The 24,129-nt window shown below is 38.1% G+C and overlaps 1 pseudogene; it reads right to left on the bottom strand.

Annotated features, from left to right (window-relative positions):
* Positions 1 to 10,237: 10,237 nt before the first annotated feature.
* On the bottom strand, positions 10,238 to 11,298 carry LOC129627803 (olfactory receptor 52A1-like; annotated as a pseudogene).
* Positions 11,299 to 24,129: the final 12,831 nt, after the last annotated feature.

Below are 24,129 nucleotides of genomic sequence, written 5' to 3'. Positions count from 1 at the left end.
TCTGCCTTGAACATCCAGGGGCAACAGAAATCATCTCTATATTCAGAACCCACAAAAATTTTTCAAAGCAGCGAATCCTAACCTGTCACCCTTCCCTGTCATGACTTTCCCATGGAAATCCAATTAAAGCCTTGTTCTAAGCACCTAAGTTCTTCCCTGCTCCCCATTTCCTCCTCCTATCTTTTGCCTCCCACTTACCCTGATTACTCTCCATTTGGCTCTGCAAGACCTGCTATGCCTCTTGTCTCTATTAGGACCTATTAGTATAATAACTATTGTTTTCCTGAGCCTGTTTCTTTTCTCTTGTGGCTACACCTGGTTGATTATCTCATAAAAATATAAAATATAATATGTAAAACATGGTATAGAAATTTAGAAATATGACATAGTATCTAAAATGCTGATTCTAACACTTACCTCAAGAGAAATCTTATCTAGTTTCTTAAGTTCACTCCACTATAAAGAGAAATAATATGCATGACTTCTAAGCACTTCAGTCGTGTCCAACTCTTTGTAACCCATGGACTGTAGCTGCCGGGCTCCTCTGTCCATGGGATTCTCAAGGCAAGAATACTGGAGTGGGTTGCCATGCCTTCCTCCAGGGAATCTTCCTGATCTAGGGATTGAACATGGATCTCTTAAGTCTCCTGCATTGGCAGGTGGGTTCTTTACCATTAGTGCCTTGGGAATCCCAAATAGAAATAATGATATTGCTTAATTCATTGAATTAGTGGGAAGGCTAAATGAATTTATATATAAAAAATTCAACACCAAAGTGGGAGAACATAAGCACTCAGTCTCTGGTAGCTCATGCTGTCAGAACCTGTAGAGAACTTCTGTGTGACAGAGACAAAGTACTGATTCTTGAGGAAGTGTAAAATTAAAATACACAAACAAGGAAACATTATAAATAAAGAATTGACTACAATTCCATAACAAAATAAATCTTCTGGAGCTGAATAACGTTCCTCAAGTCAGTCCATAAGATTGGACATTTATGTAAGCAAGTAAAATTATCATGGTTACAATAGAAAAATTACTTCCCAATGATGTGTAGAACTTGGTGGAGTCAATAAATTTCACTTATTTAAGTTGATGCTTCCACTTCATTGGAGAAATAATCGTATCCTCCTTTAAATTATCCCAAGTAGATGGAAAACACATGATTAGGAAAACCAGTTTTCTAAAAAAGTTTAGATTAAAAATGCTTCTAGGACAGCAAAGGCATGCATTCTATGCAATTTTCTATGAAAATCAAAGCAGACAATGTTCATTCCTGATCTCTAAATGAAAGAGAAAGAAAAAGGAATAGGAAGATAATCTTCAATGAAAGTAGTATAAAGTCTAGGAAACAAGAGTCAAAAATATGAGACTTTAATGCACCCAGATAAAGAGAAGACTGTATTTCAGGGGATAGGATATGAGCTGTGGTTACAATGAGAAGACGAGACATCAAAGCTATTAAAGGCAACAGGATGCCTCTATCTTTCACCATCTCTTCACATCTTATAAGCTTTCCTGCTTAAATTGAAATGTACATGCATGCACACACACACAACTTTCCAAACCATAAATTGTATCTTCTTATTTTAATAAAACAAGCAGTGTTAGAGCTTGAAGGTGAACATTGGTTGAGGAGTGTGAAACCTTATTCTGATGTTGTCCTGACACTAAGTAACTGGGACGTTTCAGTTCAGAGTTTTCCTCACATGTAGTTAAGAGGCTGATACTAGATTACTGTTTGATCTCTTATGTCTCTAAATGAAATTAATCTCTTTCATCTCTCCTATCAATGATTAAGAAACAAATGAGCAAAAAACTTGGATCAGAGTGGGGGAAAAGTGGCGTGCCGAAAGAAAGTTTGTTACTGAGAGATATAATATTAAGATCACCTCATTCTCTCTTTTCCACTTCCTTTTAAAATTTGCTAAAATTGAAAACAATGAACCATACATAGGTTCCAATTCATGGAGAAGAAACTCACCAAGAAAAACAGATAGCTGGCTAGTATGTAAATCAGTGGAACAGCTCCTCTCTGACAGGATTTGAACTTGGAAATGTATTAATAGCTATCCGCTCACCCAATGAGAATTGTGGCTAATGGAGAATCACCTGAGAATTTCTGTGTGCCCATCTGAGTGCCCAGAGTTTCTGGAGAGTAGCTAAACTTCAATAACAGCTTCAGTAATGGTAGTGGAGTTCAATCTGGGCGATGTTCTAGGGGCTACAAGGGTAACGTCAATGCAGCAGCACACACAATATGTTAATATTCATGCACCTACACCACAGCATCTTTGGCTACACCTGTTGCACAACTATACCCAATATTAGAATGTAACCAGAGTTCTTTGCTGTCACCTAATAAGAACTATTGGGAATACAGATTCACAAAACTTCCAAAATGAGAGACCCTAATGTGGCGATTTAAAAGTTCCAGGTGCAAGATATGCATCACACTTTACTATTTTATGACTGAAATATGACTGTGTTATAAGACTTGATAAAACCCTGATTTTAATAACGGTATCAGTGCATGTTACTTATTCTAAAAGTGATAAAAATGATATTGTTCTATGATTTGATGTATTAAATTCTTTTTTAATACTCCTTGGGAACTTGCTTGTGATACTTGATATTAAAATCTGCCAAGGACTTAGATGAATTATTTGGGCAAAGCAACAGCCTGATTGTTCAGGTTATAGAGAGGATATCAGTGACCTTCTAAATTATACAAATGTTTTTCATCAAATACATGATCTGTTATTATTTATAAGATTATGACCAAAGGTCACAAGATGCAAGAAGGGATTTTCCTTAGGTTAACTTTATAAATCTAATCTTTTAGAGAGTTCTACAGATGGACCCACAGCTGCATTGAAAGAAAGGAAAAAAGGAAAGAGAGAGAGAGAAAAAAAAAGGAAGGTATGGAGGAAGGAAGGAGAAAAGACAAAAGGGGAAAAACACAATCCTGATTGGTAAATTACACTGGGAGTAGACCTTCTCTAAAGAAGTTTTAGTTATGTGGTAAACAGGGACCTTGGGCTTTTCTTGTTTAGTATCTGTAGTAACTGAACTCTTCCTTCCTTTCCCTGAAAGCTATTCTCATGCGATCTGCAAAAATATATTGGATATTGTGGATTATAGAGTGTCAAAACTACAGTGAATCTGTATTTACCATACTATTCTTTCTTATTGTAGAGCATGTACTTTAGAAAACTGTTAATTGTTAACTTATTTTCCTTCTTTTTTGAGATTTAAGTTATTTAAAAGTCTCTAAGAGTTTGACAGCATAGAAATGTCTTTCTCAAGGACCTGGTAACCATCCCCTTTGAAATATGTTCCTCAAGGAAGGCAGTGCATCTCACACCTAGTCTCTATGGGGAGGTAGGAACCTAACCTTGGTATGTCTGTGCTCTAAACTGTAAAACAGCCTCTAGTCATGGAGACAGCAGAAGATTTACTTTTTGTGATTGATATCCAATTAATAAATGCAGTTCCCTTGCAGTCCCCCCAACCCCAAATTTTCAAATTCTCTCACCTTGGATTTCAAGGGTATTGAGTATTCACTCTTGGTCTGTACTTCCTCTTCCTATTGCTGGCAATAGTATCAGAACAAAATGAACTTCTGTTTGTCTATTCCATCTTCTGGGATTTTTAAAAACAGATATTAAAGAGAATTTTAGGGGATCATCTATGTAGGTAAGGACCACTTTGAGCACTACACTCACTGAAGACATGACCCTGCTTGTATGCTCTGTTTATAGTTGTGCATGCCCACCACTTTATTAATGCCATGCAGCCTGTGCTGCAATTAAGAATTGTCTTAATTCAGCTCTAAATTCACTTTTCCTTGTTTGTGAAAATGTGCCATGGCTTCCCCACCGCACCCCCACCCTCACCCGTCCCCACCCCCTGCCTTTTTTTTTCCTTTTTACCAGCCGATACAATGATAAACTTTGTCAGTTGAGGGCACTAGTGAGGCAGTGTGGGAAAAGAGAATTTTGCTTCTAGATTCAGAGTCAGATATGACTGAGCAGCTAACACACACACAAATTCAGATATCCTGGCAGATGGAGATTTAGTTCTTAACTCTAATCCTTTGAGTTTCCCTGCTGCTTCAGTCGGTAAAGAATTTGCCTGCAATGCAGGAGACCCAGGTTTGATCCCTGGGTAGCAAGGATCCCCTGGAGAGGGAAATGATAACCCACTCTAGTATTCTTGCCTGGAGAATTCCATGGACACAGAAGCCTGGCAGGCTACAGTCCATATGATTATGAAGAGTTGGACATGACTGAGCGACTAACAACATCTTTTGTACTCATTTCAAAGACATAGTTTGGTTGCAATCTCTAGTCTCCAACAGGCTCCTGCAACTCTTGCCAACTGTTCCATGGCCCGGGTTCTACAGTGCATGAAGTAAGCAGCACCTAGCAGCCGGCAGCTTCCTCAGGAACCCATGAGCAGCTTTTCCTGGCACCCTCTAGAAGATGGATATCTGGCAGGTTCCACTGGATCAGCATCACAGGAACATTTAGTGATCCAAGTCTGTGCCTTCTCTAATGAGGTCTGAATTTCAGATCAGAAAAGGGAGGCTCCCCTCTTAGGTACTCTATCTCAGTCCTTCCTAGGGGTAGTGGCAGTCTTATATCTGCTGTTTCTACATCCTTTAGAATTCTCTTCCTTTCTTACTAGCTTGTCCCTCATTAGTTCAATCCCCAGTTAAAGTGAATAATTATTTAAATTAAACTTTCTCTGTCAAACACTGTGTGGTTTTTCACTTACGATCAGGCTCAGAAAGATACATAGACAAAGCTGCACTGTGAGGAGATAGAATTTGATATGTGTGTGCATCCTTAATGGCTATTTTGGAATATTTACAAAATGGTGTTAAATTATATTAGTAGTTGAATTCAAGTTACTGCCACTTGATATTTGCAATGAATTAAATCCTTCAAATTTGCAAATTTGTCCAGTTTAAGTATCACCTCACTCTGTATTTATTCAAGTGACTGTGGTTAGAACAGCATGATATTCTCTTTCCAAATTGATTTCTAGAGTATTTAAGTTTTTATAATGATTTGGTCAGTATAGTTTTTTGCTTATTGTCTGTATTGTTAACTCATATTTATTATGTTATTGCATTGCTTGATCAAAAATTGAAAAATACAAAAAAAATGAATCACTTTTAGAATTAGGCTGCTTTTCAGGATTTAAATACACATTTGCCTGGAAACTCACGGATAATTTTCATCATCAGTTCAGTTCAGTTCAGTCACTCAGTCATGTCTGACCCTGGACTGCAGCATGCCAGGCTTCCCTGGCTCAAACTCATATCCATCGAGCTGGTGATGCCATCCAACCATCTCATCCTCTGTCATCCCCTTCTCCTCCTGCCTTCAATCTTTCCCAGCATAAGGGTCTTTTCCAATGAGTCAGTTCTTTGCATCAGGCGGCCAAAGTATTGGAGTTTCAGCTTTAGCATCAGTCCTTTCAATGAATATTCAGGACTGATTTCCATTAGGGTTGACTGGTTTGATCTCCTTGCAGTCCAGGGGACTCTCAAGAATCTTCTCCAACACCACAGTTCAAAAGCATCAATTCTTTGGTGCTCAGCTTTCTTTATAGTTCAACTCTCACATCCATACATGATTCCTGGAAAAACCATTGCTTTGACTAGATGGACCTTTGTCGGCAAAGTAACGTCTCTGCTTTTTAATATGCTGTCTAGTTTGGTCATAGCTCTTCTTTTTATTTTTTTTTGGATTTTTTTTTAATATAAATTTATTTATTTTAATTGGATGCTAATTACTTTACAATATTGTATTGCTTTTGCCATACATCAACATGAATCCACCATGGCATCTTTTAATTTCATGGCTGCAGTCACCATCTTCAGTGCTTTTGGAGCCAAAAAAGATAAAGTCTGTCACTGTTTCCACTGTTTCCCCATCTATTTGCCATGAAGTGATGGGACCGGATGCTATGATCTTAGTTTTCTGAATGTTGAGTTTTAAGAAAACTTCTAAGCAAAGAGTGTGATTTTTGTCATATATAGCACAAAGAATTGCAACATTGAAAAGATTTATAAAACCCAGTAATAGCTTCCTTAAGCTGATTTGGGATAGATAGTTATACTGAAGGATTTGATTATTATTAAAATGGATATAAGGATATGCATTTGGTATTTCTTCATTAATGGTTTGCTATGTAACTGAATAATCTTTTATAAACATCAGTTAAAGACAAGGACTAAGAATTATGTCATGGAAAATGATGGAGTAAGGAACTCAGAGAATCAAGCTACTCTACTCAAACAACTATGAACTTTCAAAAACTGACAGAATAAACATTTTTTAGAATGTCAAGATCTAATCCAAATATGACAACCACCAGGGATCTGCTTAATGAGGAGGGGAGAAAAGCAGCTGAATTTTGGAAGAAAGTTTTATGGCATTTTTGGTCATTCACTTACCATCTTCCATTTCACAGTCCAGCAGTAGCTGTGGGAATGGGGCCCAAATTTCTGGTGCACCTTGCAAGTGCCAGGAGATAATATGAATGCTTCTAAAAACACTGTAAGTGTGCATTTTGACCTATCTGTTGGTTCACTGAAAAATTAGCACAGAGCATCACTTTTGTTCCCAGCCACTTAGATTACAGTAGCTTTGTGGGAGGAAGGGGGGTTTGTCAAAAAGATTTAAAGACAAACACTGCCTTATGTCCACCTAGAGTAAAGGACAGGAGTTAAGACAAACAGCAGACAGTTCTAACACCCCACAAGGATATGAAGGAAAATGTTTCTTGGGGTTATATGGGCAGGCTCACAAGGACCACTGTATATATCACGGAATGTGGTAGGTAACACATGTTCAGGACTGGATACTCACTCTGTGTGGCTGGACTTAGACTATCAAAGCTGAATTAAAATATAACAAGAATAAAATTTCAGACCAATATCCTTAATTAATATAGATGCAAAATTTCTCAGCAAAATACTAGCTAACTGAATCCAGTAGCATAATAAAAGATACACCATGACTAAGTTGGGATATATTTCAGGAATGCAAGTGTGGCTCAACAACAACAAACATCAGTATGAAACACCACATTAATGGAACAAAAGAAGCAAGCAAACAAACAGAGAAAAACTACACAAAAAACCAAAAACACATGGCCATCTTAGCTTGTGCAGAAAAACATTTAACAAAGTCTAACACCCTGTCATGATAAAAGTGCTCAGAAAGCTAGAAGTAGAGGAAAAATTCTATGGCTAACTTTATGCACAATGGTAAACCACTGAAAAATTTTCCCCTAAGATAAGGATACATGAAAAGGTATTCACCATCACTGATCATTAGTGAAATGCAAATCAAAACCACAATTATCATTATCTCACATCTGTTAGGAGAGCTATTATCAAAAAGTCTAAAGATTACAAGTGTGGGTGAGGATGTGGAGAAAAGGGAACCCTTGTGCGCTGTTGGTGAGAATGTAAGTTGGTATTGCCATTATGAAAAAAAGTATAGTGGTATTTTTAAAAAAATTAAAAATAGAGCTACCATATAATTCAGCAGTCCTTCTTCTGGGTACATATCTCAAGGAAATAATATCTGTATCTCATGGAACTATCTGTACTCCCATGTTTATTGTGTCATTATTCATAGTAACCAGGATATGGAAGTAACCGAAGTGTCTATTGAAAGATAAATGTGTATATAAAAATATGATACATAACTATGTATTATGCCTTAAAAAAAGAAGGAAATCCTGCCATTTGTTACAACATAAATGTAGCTGGAGTACTTTACTCTAAGTGAAATAAGCCAAATACAGAAAGACAAATATGATCTCATTTATATATTGAATGTTTAAAAAAAAATCAAACCCATAGACTCATAGTAACAGAGAAAAGAATGATGGTTACCAGAGGCTGTACCAAAGGGAAAAAGAGAGCTTTTGATCAAAGGGTATAAACTTGCAGTTGTAAGACGAATACATTTGAGAAACCTAATGCACAACATGGTGAACTATAGTCAATAATAATGTGTTGTACACTTGATTGTTAATAAGGTAGCTCTTCAGTGTTCTCCCCTCACACACACAAAGTAACTGTATGAGAAGATGGATATGTTACTTTTCTTGTGGTAATATTTTCAGTGTGTGTGTGTATGTGTATGATTTTTAAATTTCATGTGTTTGTGTATTTAACATCTATTCTATATATACAATTTTTTTCAAAAATAATTAAGAAAAATTCTAAACATTCAGTTGTTTTACAGATATAATATTTCATATCTTTACAGATACTCAGGTTTTGTATGTTTTGCTTTACAATTTTTGTAATTTATATCTTTCAAGAATTGGGCTTATTTTGTTTACATAGTCAAATTCATTGGTAGTAATTTATTTTCAATATTTCATTATTAATATTTTAATGTATATAGCATGTAGAAATAAGACTTTGTTCTTTCCTTGTGTTGGTGATTTATATTTTCTCTCTCTGGCTTTTTTCCTGTAATTTGCTTCATGTTTTATTAATTCATTTTCTATCATAATCATTTCCATCTTTCAACTTATTTATGTTTAATTTGTTCTTGTTTTTCTCACTTTTCAATAATAATATAATGCATATTCATTTCAGAATATACAAAATAGACCTTAAACTGGGCCATAATTCAAGTCTTAACACATTTCAAATGTTTAATATTGTGAAAAGCATATTCTCTGAATGCAATATAGCTAAATTAAGACTTAAGCATATTATTCAAGGTTTTAAATATTTGGAAATCATGCAGCTCATATCTTCACATGCTAACAAGATTATGCTCAAAATTCTTCAAGCTAGATTTCAGCAGTGAACCAAGAACTTCTGGATGTAAAAACTGGACTTATAAAAGGCAGAGGAACCAGATATCAAATTGCCAGCATCCATCATTTCATACAAAAATCAAGGCAATTCAGAAAAAAAAAAAAAAGAGAGAGAGAAAAATCTACTTCTGCTTCATTGACTACATTAAAGACTTTGTGTGGATGACAACAAACTGAAAAATTCTTAAAGAGATGGGAATACCAGACCACCTTACCTGTCTCCCGAGAAACCTGTATGCAGGACAAGAGGCAACAGTTAGAAACTTGTATGGAACAACAGGCTGGTTCAAAATCGGGAAAGGAGTATGTCAAGGCTGTATATTGTCACTGTATATTATATATTGTACATCATGAGAAATGCCAGGCTGGCTGACTCACAAAACAAAATCAAGATTGCCAGGAGAACTATCAGTAACCTCAGATATGCAGATGATGCCACTTAAATGGCAGAAAGAGAAGAGGAACTAAGAGCCTCTCGAAGGTGAAAGAGGAGAGTGAAAAAATTGGCTTAAAACTCAACATGCCAAAAACTAAAATCATGGTATCCAATCCCATCACTTCATGGCAAATTGTTGGAGAAAAAGTGGAAACAGTGGAAGATTTTATTTTTTTGGACTCCAAAATCACTGTGAATGGTCACAAAATTAAAAGATGCTTGCTCCTTGGAAGAAAAGCTATAACAAACCTAGACAGCTATCAAAAAGTTGAGATATCACTTTGTGGCAAAGTTCCAAATAGTCTAAGCTATTGTTTTTCTTGTATTCACGTACAAATGTGAGAGTTGGACCATAAAGAAGGCTGAGAACTAAAGAATTGATGCTTTCCAGCTGTGGTGCTGGAGAAGATGCTTGAGAGTCCCTTGAACACCAGGGAGATCAAACCAGTCAATCCTAAAGGAAATCAGCTCTGAATATTCATTGAAGGACTGGTGCCAAAGTTGAAGCTCCAGTACTTTGGCCACCTGGTTTGAAGAGCTGACTCATTGGAAAAGACCCTGATGCTGGGAAAGATTGAAGGCAGGAGAAGAAGGAGATGACAGAGGATGAAATGGTTGGATGATATTCCAGTACCAAAAGTTCGAAAACTAAAATCAAAGAATGATCTCTTATGAAGAACTAAATTAACTACGAATTAGAAATAAGGAAAGGAAAAGTAAAGATTATATTAGAGGAGAAATATATTAGAGATAGAGAGATAATATCAGTGTTAACCTGAACACTTTTTATGTCAACTTAGCTGTCTTGGAAATAAATGCTTTGAAGTTAGAGCATGATGATATAAAACCCCAACAGTTAACAAGAAGAGTCTGAACTCTTTCCCTTTGTAGGAAATAAAAATATTCTCTACATATCCAGAGGCATTTGATAGATCACTGCTGGGATCCATGATTCAGAAGCAAAACCTGTGCCACACGCTTACGAATTACCTTATTTTTTACCCCATAGACAACAGGGTTCAGTGCAGGTGGTACAAGAAGGTAGATGGTAGACAGAAGAATATGAGTAGAAGGTACAACACGTCCAAAACGATGGCTGAAGAAGGAGAAGAAGGCAATAATATAAAACTCAAGGAAAACAAAAATGTGAGCTGTGCATGTGTTGAATGCTTTGAGCCGTGCCTCCTTTTGATGTAGACGTAAAACAGCCTGGAAAATAAGGGTATAGGAAATGAGGATGAAAATCATATCAAATCCCAGAATTGTAAAACCTACGAAAAGACCACATGTATTATTGACACGGATGTCTTCTGCAGCCAGCTTAACTACAGCCATGTGCTCACAGTAGGAGTGGGCAATTACAGTGGAATGGAAACAGTGCAATCTTTTGATTAGAATGGGTAAGAGACCCACCAACACTGTAGCTCGAATTGCCACTATCACCATCATGCGACCCAGAATTGAAGGTGTGAGAATGGATGTGTGCCTCAGAGGATCACAGATGGCAATATAGCAGTCCAATGCCATGGCCAACAGAATACCAGACTCCATGCACTGCAAGGCATGAATGAAGAACAGCTGGGCTCAGCAAGTGTCAAAGGCCATGGAGTAAGACCTGAACCAGAAGAGAGCCAACATCTTGGAAGCAATGGCTGCACAGAGTCCTATGTCAGTGGCTGCCAACACTGCCAGGAAGATGTACATGGGCTGGTGTAGGCTGCGTTCCATAGGGATTATGATCAGTAAAATGATGTTTCCCAAAAGAGCCACCAGGCACACAGCAAAAAAAAAGGAAACCCAATCCAAAACTGCATATGCTGTAGTCCAGCAATTCCAATCAAGATTACAGTTCTGGGGTTCAAATATGACATGTTAATGGTATTCTGTTTTCTCACCACTGATTATGATAAGTGCAGAAGAAAACTTGGATAGGAAGTCAGAATTGTTCAGGCTTCACTTTCATTCAATCTTTATCATTCAACCATACCGAGCATTCGTTCAGTGCTTTGGATAGCAGTTTGGACAATTTTTTGAGGTTCTATAATACATACACATGACAGAAGCAAGAAATCATACAGCAGCTTTATCAGAACTGGAAAATGCAAGTTTTGGTATTCTTGATATAGCTCTTAGCTCTTGTGGAAATGAAAATTATGAAATGGAGATCACCAATCTTTGGCATCTTTCTTGAGTTCTCATCTTGTTTGCCTGAAAAGTCAGCATTCAGAGTTCCTTCTTTATCTTCTTCCAAATGCCATCCTATTTTCACAGCAGTTGGTTATTCTTCTGGGTGGCTTGGAGTCCCAGAATAAATCTTGTTTCTGTTGTCCTGTGAGCGTTAGTACTTAATCCTATGGGAACCTTCAGTATTAGCCACCCTGCTTCTGGTCCCAGTGAGTGAGTTGTTTATTCCTAGAGTTGGTTCTCAAATGGAATTTGTCAGAATAGATTTCACCTTTCTTAAATTATCTCATTCAATCAATATCAAGCAAACTACTGTTTTGGGGGACACTAAATGTGACCTGGTAGGCAAATTTGAAGAGAGTGGTCTTCTCTCAAACACAGACAGGTAAAGTTGGTTCTCTAAGTAAATTAAGACTCATTTATGTTTAGGATTGATCTGTTGAGCAGAATAGGGAGGAATAGAAGTGTGGAATAGGCTGTTTTGTGTTGTTATATTACATAATATTATTTTTTATTATACATTATATATACATGCAGGATCTGGCTAGTTTAGACACACTCTGAAGTTAGATTAGCAAAATAATGGTTTGTTCCTGAGGTTCAGGATCAGTGGATCCCTAGATTTCTTGAGCTCTAAAATCACATATCCTACTTTACATATTAGACTTCCTGGAGTGCTACAGTCCATGGGGTTGCAAAGAGTTGTACAGGACTGAGTTACTGAACAACAACAATATATTAATGACTATAAGGGACAAAAATAGTAGGAGATCCTTGATTATGATTCTTTATAGAGCTGGCTGCTGCTAAATACAACAATATTCTCTATCTTATGAGACCATTGTTTAGAACTTGTATCTCATGACTGATACTTGAAGGAGAGGAAAGGGGATTTGATTTACCTACTGGTTCCCATTTACAATATGTAGAAGGATCACCTCCAATTATACTTTCTGATTAATGGTGTTGATGGTTATTACCCTGGGAATGCGGTTTGAAGGATGGCATAATTTGAAGCTCTACAAGGTTGTGCTTGAATGAATTTATCCAGTCTACCAGGGATTGATCATGTCAGATCAGTTGTAACAAGGGAAATATCAGGGACAGTGGTTCTGGAGGATGCTAAAGAAGCACAAAATATAGTTTTATTTTCTAGGTTTTAAAAAATTCTGAACTTTTAATATATTTGTGGGTTATTTTAGTCTCCAAACCCAAGTTCTCTGAGTGCCTTAAATTGAGACACTTGACTGCCAAGTATTGGCAATTTTGTCTTTAAATTTATATATGAAAATATGTAGAGAAATTAAGCGAACATTTTTTTCCTTTTTTTTTTATTAGTACAGATTTTTTTTTTTAAACCTCAAACACTGTATTAGTTTTGCCAAACATCAAAACGAATCCGCCACAGGTATACATGTGCTCCCCATCCTGAACCCTCCTCCCTCCTCCCTCCCCACACCATCCCTCTGGGTTGTCCCAGTGCACCAGCCCCAAGCATCCAGTATTGTGCATCAAACCTGGACTGGCAACTCGTTTCATACATGATATTACACATGTTTCAATGCCATTCTCCCAAATCTTCCCACCCTCTCCCTCTCTCACAGAGTCCATAAGACTGTTCTATACATCAGTGTCTCTTTTGCTGTCTCGTACACAGGGTTATTGTTGCCATCTTTCTAAATTCCATATATATGCGTTAGTATACTGTATTGGTGTTTTTCTTTCTGGCTTACTTCACTCTGTATAATAGGCTCCAGTTTCATCCACCTCATTAGAACTGATTCAAATATGTTCTTTTTAATGGCTGAGTAGTACTCCATTGTGTATATGTACCACTGCTTTCTTATCCATTCATCTGCTGATGGACATCTAGGTTGCTTCCATGTCCTGGCTATTATAAACAGTGATGTGATGAACATTGGGGTACACGTGTCTCTTTCCCTTCTGGTTTCCTCAGTGTGTATGCCCAGCAGTGGGATTGCTGGATCATAAGGCAGTTCTATTTCCAGTTTTTTAAGGAATCTCCACACTGTTCTCCATAGTGGCTGTACTAGTTTGCATTCCTACCAACAGTGTAAGAGGGTTCCCTTTTCTCCACACCCTCTCCAGCATTTATTGCTTGTAGACTTTTGGATCGCAGCCATTCTGACTGGTGTGAAATGGTACCTCATAGTGGTTTTGATTTGCATTTCTCTGATAATGAGTGATGTTGAACATCTTTTCATGTGTTTGTTAGCCATCTGTATGTCTTCTTTGGAGAAAAGTCTATTTAGTTGTTTGGCCCATTTTTTGATTGGGTCATTTATTTTTCTGGAGTTGAGCTGTAGGAGTTGCTTGTATACTTTTGAGATTAGTTGTTTGTCAGTTGCTTCATTTGCTATTATTTTCTCCCATTCTGAAGGTTGCCTTTTCACCTTGCTAATAGTGTCCTTTGATGTGCAGAAGCTTTTAAGTTTAATTAGGTCCCATTTGTTTATTTTTGCCTTTATTTCCAATATTCTGGGAGGTGGGTCATAGAGGATCCTGATGTGATGTATGTCGGAGAGTGTTTTGCCTATGTTCTCCTCTAGGAGTTTTATAGTTTCTGATCTTATGTTTAGGTCTTTAATCCATTTTGAGTTTTATTTTTGTGTATGGTGTTAGAAAGTGTTCTAGTTTCATTCTTTTACAAGTGGTTGACCAGATTTCCCAGCACTACTTGTTAAAGAGATTGTCTTTGATCCATTGTATATTCTTGCCTCCTTTGTCAAAGATAAGGTGTCCATATGTGCGTGGATTTATCTCTGGGCTTTCTATTTTGTTCCATCGATCTATATTTCTGTCTTTGTGCCAGTACCATACTGTCTTGATAACTGTGGCTTTGTAGTAGAGCCTGAAGTCAGGTAGGTTGATTCCTCCAGTTCCATTTTTCTTTCTCAAGATAGATTTGGCTATTCGAGGTTTTTTGTATTTCCATACAAATTGTGAAATTATTTGTTCTAGCTCTGTGAAGAATACCGTTGGTAGCTTGATAGGGATTGCATTGAATCTATAAATTGCTTTGGATAGTATACTCATTTTCACTATATTGATTCTTCCAATCCATGAACACGGTATATTTCTCCATCTATTAGTGTCCTCTTTGATTTCTTTCACCAGTGTTTTATAGTTTTCTATATATGGGTCTTTAGTTTCTTTAGGTAGATATATTCCTAAGTATTTTATTCTTTCCATTGCAATGGTGAATGGAATTGTTTCCTTAATTTTTCTTTCTGTTTTCTCATTATTAGTGTATAGGAATGCAAGGGATTTCTGTGTGTTGATTTTATATCATGCAACTTTACTATAATCATTGATTAGTTCTAGTAATTTTCTGGTGGAGTCTTTAGGGTTATGAAGAGGATCATGTCATCTGCAAATAGTGAGAGTTGTACTTCTTCTTTTCCGATTTGGATTCCTTTTATTTCTTTTTCTGCTCTGATTGCTGTGGCCAAAACTTCCAAAACTATGTTGAATAGTAATGGTGAAAGAGGGCACCTTTGTCTTGTTCCTGACTTTAGAGGAAATGCTTTCAATTTTTCACCATTGAGGATAATGTTTGCTGTGTGTTTGTCATATATAGCTTTTATTATGTTGAGGTATGTTCCTTCTATTCCTGCTTTCTGGAGAGTTTTTATCATAAATGGATGTTGAATTTTGTCAAAGGCTTTTTCTGCATCTATTGAGATAATCATATGGTTTTTCTTTTTCAATTTGTTAATGTGGTGTATTACATTGATTGATTTGCGGATATTGAAGAATCCTTGCATCCCTGGGATAAAGCCCACTTGGTCATGGTGTATGATCTTTTTAATGTGTTGTTGGATTCTGATTGCTAGAATTTTGTTAAGGATTTTTGCATCTATGTTCATCAGTGATATTGGCCTGTAGCTTTCTTTTTTTGTGGGATCTTTGTCAGGTTTTGGTATTAGGGTGATGGTGGCCTCATAGAATGAGTTTGGAAGTTTACCTTCCTCTGCAATTTTCTGGAAGAGTTTGAGCAGGATGGGTGTTAGCTTCTCTCTAGATTTTTGGTAGAATTCAGCTGTGAAGCCGTCTGGACCTGGGCTTTTGTTTGCTGGAAGATTTCTGATTACAGTTTCAATTTCCCTGCTTGTGATGGGTCTGTTAAGATTTTCTATTTCTTCCTGGTCCAGTTTTGGAAAGTTGTACTTTTCTAAGAATTTGTCCATTTCTTCCTCGTTGTCCATTTTATTGGCATATAATTGTTGATAGTAGTCTTTTATGATCCTTTGTATTTCTGTGTTGTCTGTTGTGATCTCTCCATTTTCATTTCTAATTTTATTGATTTGATTTTTCTCCGTTTGTTTCTTGATGAGTCTGGCTAATGGTTTGTCAATTTTATTTATCCTTTCAAAGAACCAGCTTTTGGCTTTGTTGATTTTTGCTATAGGCTCTTTTGTTTCTTTTGCATTTATTTCTGCTCTAATTTTTAAGATTTCTTTCCTTCTACTAACCCTGGGCTTCTTCATTTCTTCCTTTTCTAGTTGCTTTAGGTGTAGAGTTAGGTTATTTATTTGACTTTTTTCTTGTTTCTTGAGGTATGCCTGTACTGCTATGAACTTTCCCCTTAGGACTGCTTTTACAGTGTCCCACAGGTTTTGGGTTGTTGTGTTTTCATTTTCATTCATTTCTATGCAAATTTTGATTTCTTTTTTGATTTCTTCTGTGATTTGTTGGTTATTCAGCAGCGTGTTGTTCAGCCTCCATATGTTGGAATTTTTAATAGTTTTTCTCCTGTAATTGAAATCTAATCTTACTGCATTGTGGTCAAAAAAGATGCGTGGAATGATTTCTATTTTTTTGAATTTACCAAGGCTAGATTTATGGCCCAGGATGTGATCTATCCTGGAGAAGGTTTCATGTGCACTTGAGAAAAAGTTGAAATTCATTGTTTTGGGATGAAATGTCCTATAGATATCAATTAGGTCTAACTGGTCTATTGTATCATTTAAAGTTTGTGTTTCCTTGTTAATTTTCCTTTACAGGTAATAAATTACAGGTAAATGTACCTTTACAGGTACCTTTGAGCTTCCCTGGTGGCTCAGACAGTAAAGAGTATGCCTGCAGTGCAGGAGACCTGGCTTTGATCCCTGGGTTGGGAAGATCCCCTGGAGAAGGAAATGGCAACCCACTCCAGTACTCTTGCCTGGAAAATCCCATGAACGGAGGAGCTTGGCAGGCTACACTCCATGGGGTTGCAAAGAGTCAGACACGACTAAGCAACTTCACTTTACCTTACAGAAACTTTTAAGCAACTGTATTATAGTAGTGATAATAATAATAATAATAATTGATCATAGTTGTAGTAATTTGATTACAGTATCTATTATGCATATATAAAATTTGAAGTAAAGATCTGATCCATACAGTGTGTGGTAAGAATTAAATTTATTAATTTAATTGATGAACCAAGCCAAAATCTATAGAAAAAAGAGAAAACTCTTTTCTGTATGTGAGACTTTATGTGGGAATTACACATCTTTTCCAGGTATCAAATTTTATGAAATTATATATTTTTCGGTGATTTAAAAAAAATGAAATATTTTAAGTGACTATTTTACTGGTGAAAGTATTCTCATTCATAAATTCTCAAGAGTGTTATTTTATATGGAAAAACTAGTTATTCAGTCTATTCAATAAGCTTTCCTCATTCAACAAATATTGAAGAACTTTCTTATTATGAATTAGGCATTAACTATAGTTGCTAGCGGAGAAGGCAATGGCACCCCACTCCAGTACTCTTGCCTGGAAAATCCCATGAATGGAGGAGCCTGGAAGGCTGCAGTCCATGGGGTCGCTGAGGGTCGGACATGACTGAGAGACTTCACTTTCATGCATTGGAGAAAGAAATGGCAACCCACTCCAGTGTTCTTGCCTGGAGAATCCCAGGGACGGGGCATCTGGTGGGCTTCCGTCTATGGGGTCGCACAGAGTCAGACACGACTGAAGTGACTCAGCAGCAGCAGCATAGTTGCTAGCAAGATAAACATGAACAAAAGAAACCTCAACAACATTATACCAGAATTTTGTAAAGTTGAGCTTTGAAATTTCTGTGATTGCCAAGGTAAGATCTTTGGCCCAAAGAAATATAAAAAGTTATGGTACAAATATGATCTTACATATGTTTATTTAGATTATTTTAAATGTACTGAACACTAAAAAAATGCTTATACCATTTTTAGGTTGTATATGGACATATAGCATATTCTATAACCTGGACATACCCTTATTATTATATATTTTTTTTCTGTGTGTGCTTATGTACTCATAAATTAGATCGGTGTGACATAATCCTATGGGAACCTTCAGAATTAGCCACACTGCTTCTGGTCCCAGTGAGTGAGTTGTTTATTCCTAGAGTTGGTTCTCAAATGAAATTTGTCAGAATAGATATCACCTTTCCTAAATTATCTCATTCAATAAACATCAAAGAAGAAGACAGTGATCACATATCTCTCATGTGGTTATTTTTCCACTACATAGAAGGACAACTTCATTTGTCAACATTATGAGACTTTGGCTTTGTCATTGTGGGCCCAGGAAGTTCTGTAAGACTGCTGAGTTTAGAAATTCTCTTCAAAACTTTGATCTCCTTGTATATGTGGACATCAATACATTCATATAACACTGTGACGTCTTCAGAAGAATGCATGTTAAGAATCTTGTGTTTTTTTTTTTTTTTTTTTTTTTTTAACAACTCTTGAAGTCTTGAGAAAATTAAAGTGCATAACATGGCCACTGGTCCAATTATGACTTTGCTACAGTTGGTCAGGGAGGTAAACCTAGTTCTGACTCCACAGACAAGGCTTTAAATAATTCAGACATGTTGCATGATTAGATTCATATAATGTCTATAAAAGATTTGCCTTGGTACTTTTAAGCTTTATGAGATATCTGGGACAAAAAATATAATATTATTTCCATTTTTTTGAGCTTGATTAGAAGAGTTAGCTGAGTCAGTCTTTTTTATGTTAGGTTTTTTATTATTTTATTAATCTGTGCTGTGTGTTGGATTATTTTGTATTTTTCCCCAAGAATGATGTTCTTGAAAGGTTATTTTTACCTGTACTCTCCATATATTTTGCTCTAATTTTGTTTTCTATGTTATCAGAAGTTTTTATAAAATCTACATAGCTGAGAGCTGAGTTTATAGGGCAGGGCTATAGTACATTTTCAGTACTTTTCTACTGAATAAGACTCTGTCACTTATTACTGTAGTCAGTGACTCTATAGTCACTGAGTAAAGAGTAAAGAATATACTAGAATATACTTTGTCATCCAAGACCTCATTCTTGGTCAGTACTGTAGAGCAGAGTCATGAGGGATGCATAGAATTCCCTCATAAAAATTTATTCAAACCTTCTCTTTTACCTGTGAACAAAAATTCTCATTAAGCCTCACTTAGATTCCTTCGTTGGAGAAGGCAATGGCACCCCACTCCAGCACTCTTGCCTGGAAAATCCCATGGACGGAGGAGCCTGGTAGGCTGCAGTCCATGGGGTCGCTAGAGTTGGACACAACTGAGCGACTTCACTTTCACTTTTCACTTTCATGAATTGGACAAGGAAATGACAACCCACTCCAGTGTTCTTGCCTGGAGAATCCCAGGGTCGGGGGAACCTGGTGGGCTGCCATCTATGGGGTCGCACAGAGTCGGACATGACTGAAGCAACTTAGCAGCAGCAGCAGATTCCTTGGTCAATATATAACCTATCTCCAGTAGGAATGGGAACAAAAGAGTCACTCCCATGCCTACCCCCAGCAAATAAGTTTGAAATTTCTGGCCCACAATCTCTTAAGGGAAAACTCTGAAAATAAACCCACATCTCCACTGGCCATGGGTTTTAGGACTATAATCTCAAAGTCTTCTAGAAAAGGGTTGGAATTCTGCTCCAGAAAGGAGGAAGTAGAAGAGAAGCAGACACGAGAGAAACACTTCTGCTTCTGTATGCACTTCCAGGGTTCTTAGAGGTTTTAAAGTATTTTTCTGTTTCATAACATTTTTAAAACATTCTATCAACATTAACACACTTCTTGGATTTCCTACTTCTTGCTATTTCACATACCAATAGCATGTTTCTGTAAATGGCATTTCTTTATTGTGGACGCTCCATACCAACTACATAAATGTGTTAAACTTTTCTTTTCATAGATTTGTGTTTTCAGGTTTTTCATTTATTATTGTAAAATAGACATGGCATAAAATTTACTGTGTTAACCATTTTTTACTACCCCACGTCCGAGGTCAGGGATGGCGGCCGAGACAACAGCAGAGAAGAGTGGCCGAGATGGACCATGCAGAAACGTGGCCAAGAGGAGGTACACCTCGCCCAAGGTCAGGGGTGGCGACCGAGACTGCCAGGCTGCGACAGTGCAGGAGCAGCTGAGAGGACCCCACATCCGAGGTCAGGAGTGGCGGCTGAGACGAGCTACACCATGCCCGAGGTCAGGGGCGGCAGCCGAGAGGAGCAAACCCACGTCCAAGAGGGGAGGCTGCGTGGGCACAGGAGGGCTGAGAGGAGCTACTCCATGTTCAAGGTCAGGAGGGGCGGCCATGAGGAGATACCCCTGGTCCAAGATAAGGAGCAGCGGCTGCACTTTGCTGGAGCAGCCGTGAAGAGATACCCTCAAGTCCAAGGTAAGAGAAGCCCAAGTAAGATGGTCGGTGTTGCGAGAGAGCATCAGAGGTCAGACACAATGAAACCATAATCACAGAAAACTAGCCAATCTGATCACATGGACCACAGCCTTGTCTAACTCAATGAAACTAAGCCACGCCATGTGGGGCCACGCAAGACAGACAGGTCATGGTGGAGAGGTCTGACAGAATGTGGTTCACTGGAGAAGGGCATGGCAAACCATTTCAGTATTCCTGCCTTGAGAACCCCATGAATAGTTCAGTTCAGTAGCTCAGTTGTGTCCGACTTTTTGTGACCCCATGAATCACAGCACGCCATGCCTCACCGTCCATCACCAACTCCCAGAGTTCACTCAAACTCATGTCCATCAAGTCGGTGATGCCATCCAGCCATCTCATCCTTTGTAATTCCCTTCTCCTCCTGCCCCCAATCCCTCCCAGCATCAGGGTCTTTTCCAATGAGTCAACTCTTAGCAAGAGGTGGCCAAAGTATTGGAGTTTCAGCTTTAGCATCAGTCCTTTCAATGAACACACAGGACTGATCTGCCTTAGGATGGACTGGCCGGATCTCCTTGCAGTCCAAGGGACTCTCAAGAGTCTTCTCCAACACCACAGTTCAAAAGCATCAATTCTTCGGCGCTCAGCTTTATTCAGTCCAACTCTCACATTCATACATGACCACTGGAAAAACCATAGGCTTGACTAGACAGACCCGTGTTTGCAAACTAATGTTTCTGCTTTTTAATATGCTATCTACTTTATGAACAGGCAAAATGATAGGATACTGAAAGAGGAACTCCCCAGGTCGGTAAGTGCCCAGTATGCTACTAGAGATCAGTTGAGAAATAACTCTAGAAAGGACGAAGGGATGGAGCCAAAACAAAAACAATACCCAGGTGTGGATGTAACCGGTAATATAAGCAAGGTCTGATGCTGTAAAGAGCAATATTGCATAGCAGCCTGGAATGTCAGGTCCATGAATCAAGGCAAATTAGAAGTGGTCAAACAAGAGATGGCAAGAGTGAATGTCGACATTCTAGGAATCAGCAAACTAAAATGGCCTGGAATGGGTGAATTTAACTCAGATGACCATTATATCTACTACTGTGGGCAGGAATCCCTTAGAAGGAATGGAGTAGCTATCATGGTCAACAAAAGAGTCCGAAATGCAGTACTTGGATGCAATCTCAAAAATGACAGAAAGATCTCTGTTCGTTTCCAAGGCAAACCATTCAATATCACAGTAATCCAAGCCTATGCCCCAACCAGTAACACTGAAGAAGCTGAAGTTGAACAGTTCTATGAAAACCTACAAGACCTTTTAGAACTACACCCAAAAAACATGTCCTTTTCATTATAGGGGACTGGAATGCAAAAGTAGGAAGTCAAAACACACCTGGAGTAACAGACAAATTTGGCCTTGGAGTACAGAATGAAGCAGGGCAAAGGCTAATAGAGTTTTTCCAAGAGAACACACTGGTGATAGCAAACACCCTCTTCCAACAACACAAGTGAAGACTGTACACATGGACATGACCGATGGTCAGCACCAAAATCATGTTGATTATGTTACTTGCAGCCAAAAATGGAGAAGCTCTATACAGTCAGCAAAAACAAGACCAGGAGCTGACTGTGGCTCAGATCATAAACTCCTTATTGCCAAATTCAGACTTAAATTGAAGAAAGTAGAGAAAACCACTAGACCATTGAGATGTGACCTAAATCAAATCCCTTATGATTATACAGTGGACGTGAGAAATAGATTTAAGGGACTAGATCTGATACAGTGCCTGATGAACTATGAATAGAGTTTCATGACATTGTACAGGAGACAGGGATCAAGACCATACCCAAGAAAAAGAAATGCAAAAAAGCAAAATGGCTGTCTAGGGAGGCTTTACAAATAGCTGTGAAAAGAAGTGAAGTGAAAAGGAAAGGAGAAAAGGAAAAATATAAGCATCTGAATGCAGAGTTCCAAAGAATAGCAAGGAGAGATAAGAACGACTTCCTCAAAGATCAATACAAATAGAAATAAACTACAGAATGGGAAAGACTAGAGATCTCTTCAAGAAAGAGATACCAAAGGAATATTTCATGCAAAGATGGGCTCAATAAAGGACAGAAATGGTATAGACCTAACAGAAGAAGAAGATATTAAGAAGAGGTGGCAAGAATACACAGAAGAACTGTACAAAAAAGATCTTCACAACCAAGATAATCACGATGGTGTGATCACTCACCTAGAGCCAGACATCCTGGAATGTGAAGTCAAGTGGGCCTTAGAAAGCATCACTATGAACAAAGCTAGTGGAGGTGATGGGATTCCAGTTGAGCTATTTCAAATCCTGCAAGATGATGCTGTGAAAGTGCTGCACTCAATATGCCAGCAAATTTGGAAAACTCAGCAGTGGCCACAGGACTGGAAAAGGTCAGTTTTCATTCCAATCCTAAAGAAAGGTGATGCCAAAGATGCTCAAACTACCACACAATTGCACTCATCTCACAGGCTAGTAAAGTAATGCTCAAAATTCTCCAAGCCAGGCTTCAGTAATATGTGAACCCTGAACTTCCAGATGTTCAAGCTGGTTTTAGAAAATGCAGAGGAACCAGAAATCAAATTGCCAACATCTGTTGGATCATTGAAAAAGCAAGAGAGTTCCAGAAAAACATCTACTTCTGTTTTGTTGACTATGCCAACAAAACATGTGTGTGGCTTTGACTGTGTGGATCACAATAAACTGTGGAAAATTCTTCAAGAGATGGGAATACCAGACCACCTGACCTGCCTCTTGAGAAACCTATACGTAGGTCAGGAAGCAACAGTTGGAACTGGACATGTAACAGACTGGTTCCAAATAGGAAAACGAGTACGTCAAGGCTGTATATTGTCACCTTTCTTGTTTAACTTACATGCAGGGTACATCATGAGAAACGCTGGACTGGAAGAAGCACTAGCTGGAATCAAGATTGCCGGGAGAAATATCAATAACCTCAGATATGCAGATGATATCACCCTTCTGGCAGAAAGTGAAGAGGAACTCAAAAGCCTCTTGATGAAAGTGAAAGTGGAGAGTGGAAAAGTTGGCTTAAAGCTCAACATTCAGAAAACAAAGATCATGGCATCTTCTCCCATCACTTCATGGGAAATAGATGGGGAAACAGTGGAAACAGTGTCAGACTTTATTTTGGAGGCCTCCAAAGTCACTGCAGATGGTGACTGCAGCCATGAAATTAAAGGACGTTTATTCCTTGGGAGGAAAGTTATGACCAACCTAGATAGCATATTCAAAAGCAGAGACATTACTTTGCCAACAAAGGTCCATCTAGTCAAGGCTATGATTTTTCCTGTGGTCATGTATGGATGTGAGAGTTGGACTGTGAAGAAAGCTGAGTGCCGAAGAATTGATGCTTTTGAACTGTGGTGTTGGAGAAGACTCTTGAGAGAGTCCCTTGGACTGCAAGGAGATCCAACCAGTCCATTCTGAAGGAGATGAGCCCTGGGATTTCTTTGGAAGGAATGATGCTAAAGCTGAAAGTCCAGTACTTTGGCCACCTCATGTCAATAGTTGACTCATTGGAAAAGACTGATGCTGGGAGGGATCAGGGGCAGGAGGAGAAGGGGACGACAGAGGATGAGTTGGCTGGATAGCATCACTGACTCAATGGACATGAGTTTGAGTGAACTCCGGGAGTTGGTGATGGACAGGGAGGCCTGGCGTGCTGCGATTCATGGGGTCTCAAAGAGTCGGACACGACTGAGTGACTGAACTGAACTGAACTGAACAATTTTTGAGTGTACACTTCAGTGGCACTAAGTCTATAACAATTATTATTCAGTCATCATTACCATCTGTCTCCAGAGTTCCCCCCTACCCCATCATCCTGAGCTAAAATTCTTTATCTATTATCCTCACCCTTCAGCCCCTGGCTGCCCCCATTGTATTTATTGTCGCTGTGAATT

The sequence above is a fragment of the Bubalus kerabau genome, chromosome 15 (assembly GCF_029407905.1).
Source record: "Bubalus kerabau isolate K-KA32 ecotype Philippines breed swamp buffalo chromosome 15, PCC_UOA_SB_1v2, whole genome shotgun sequence".
Taxonomy (NCBI): domain Eukaryota; kingdom Metazoa; phylum Chordata; class Mammalia; order Artiodactyla; family Bovidae; genus Bubalus; species Bubalus kerabau.
The sequence above is the reverse complement of the archived record's forward strand: the minus strand, read 5'-3'. Positions and strand labels throughout refer to the sequence as shown.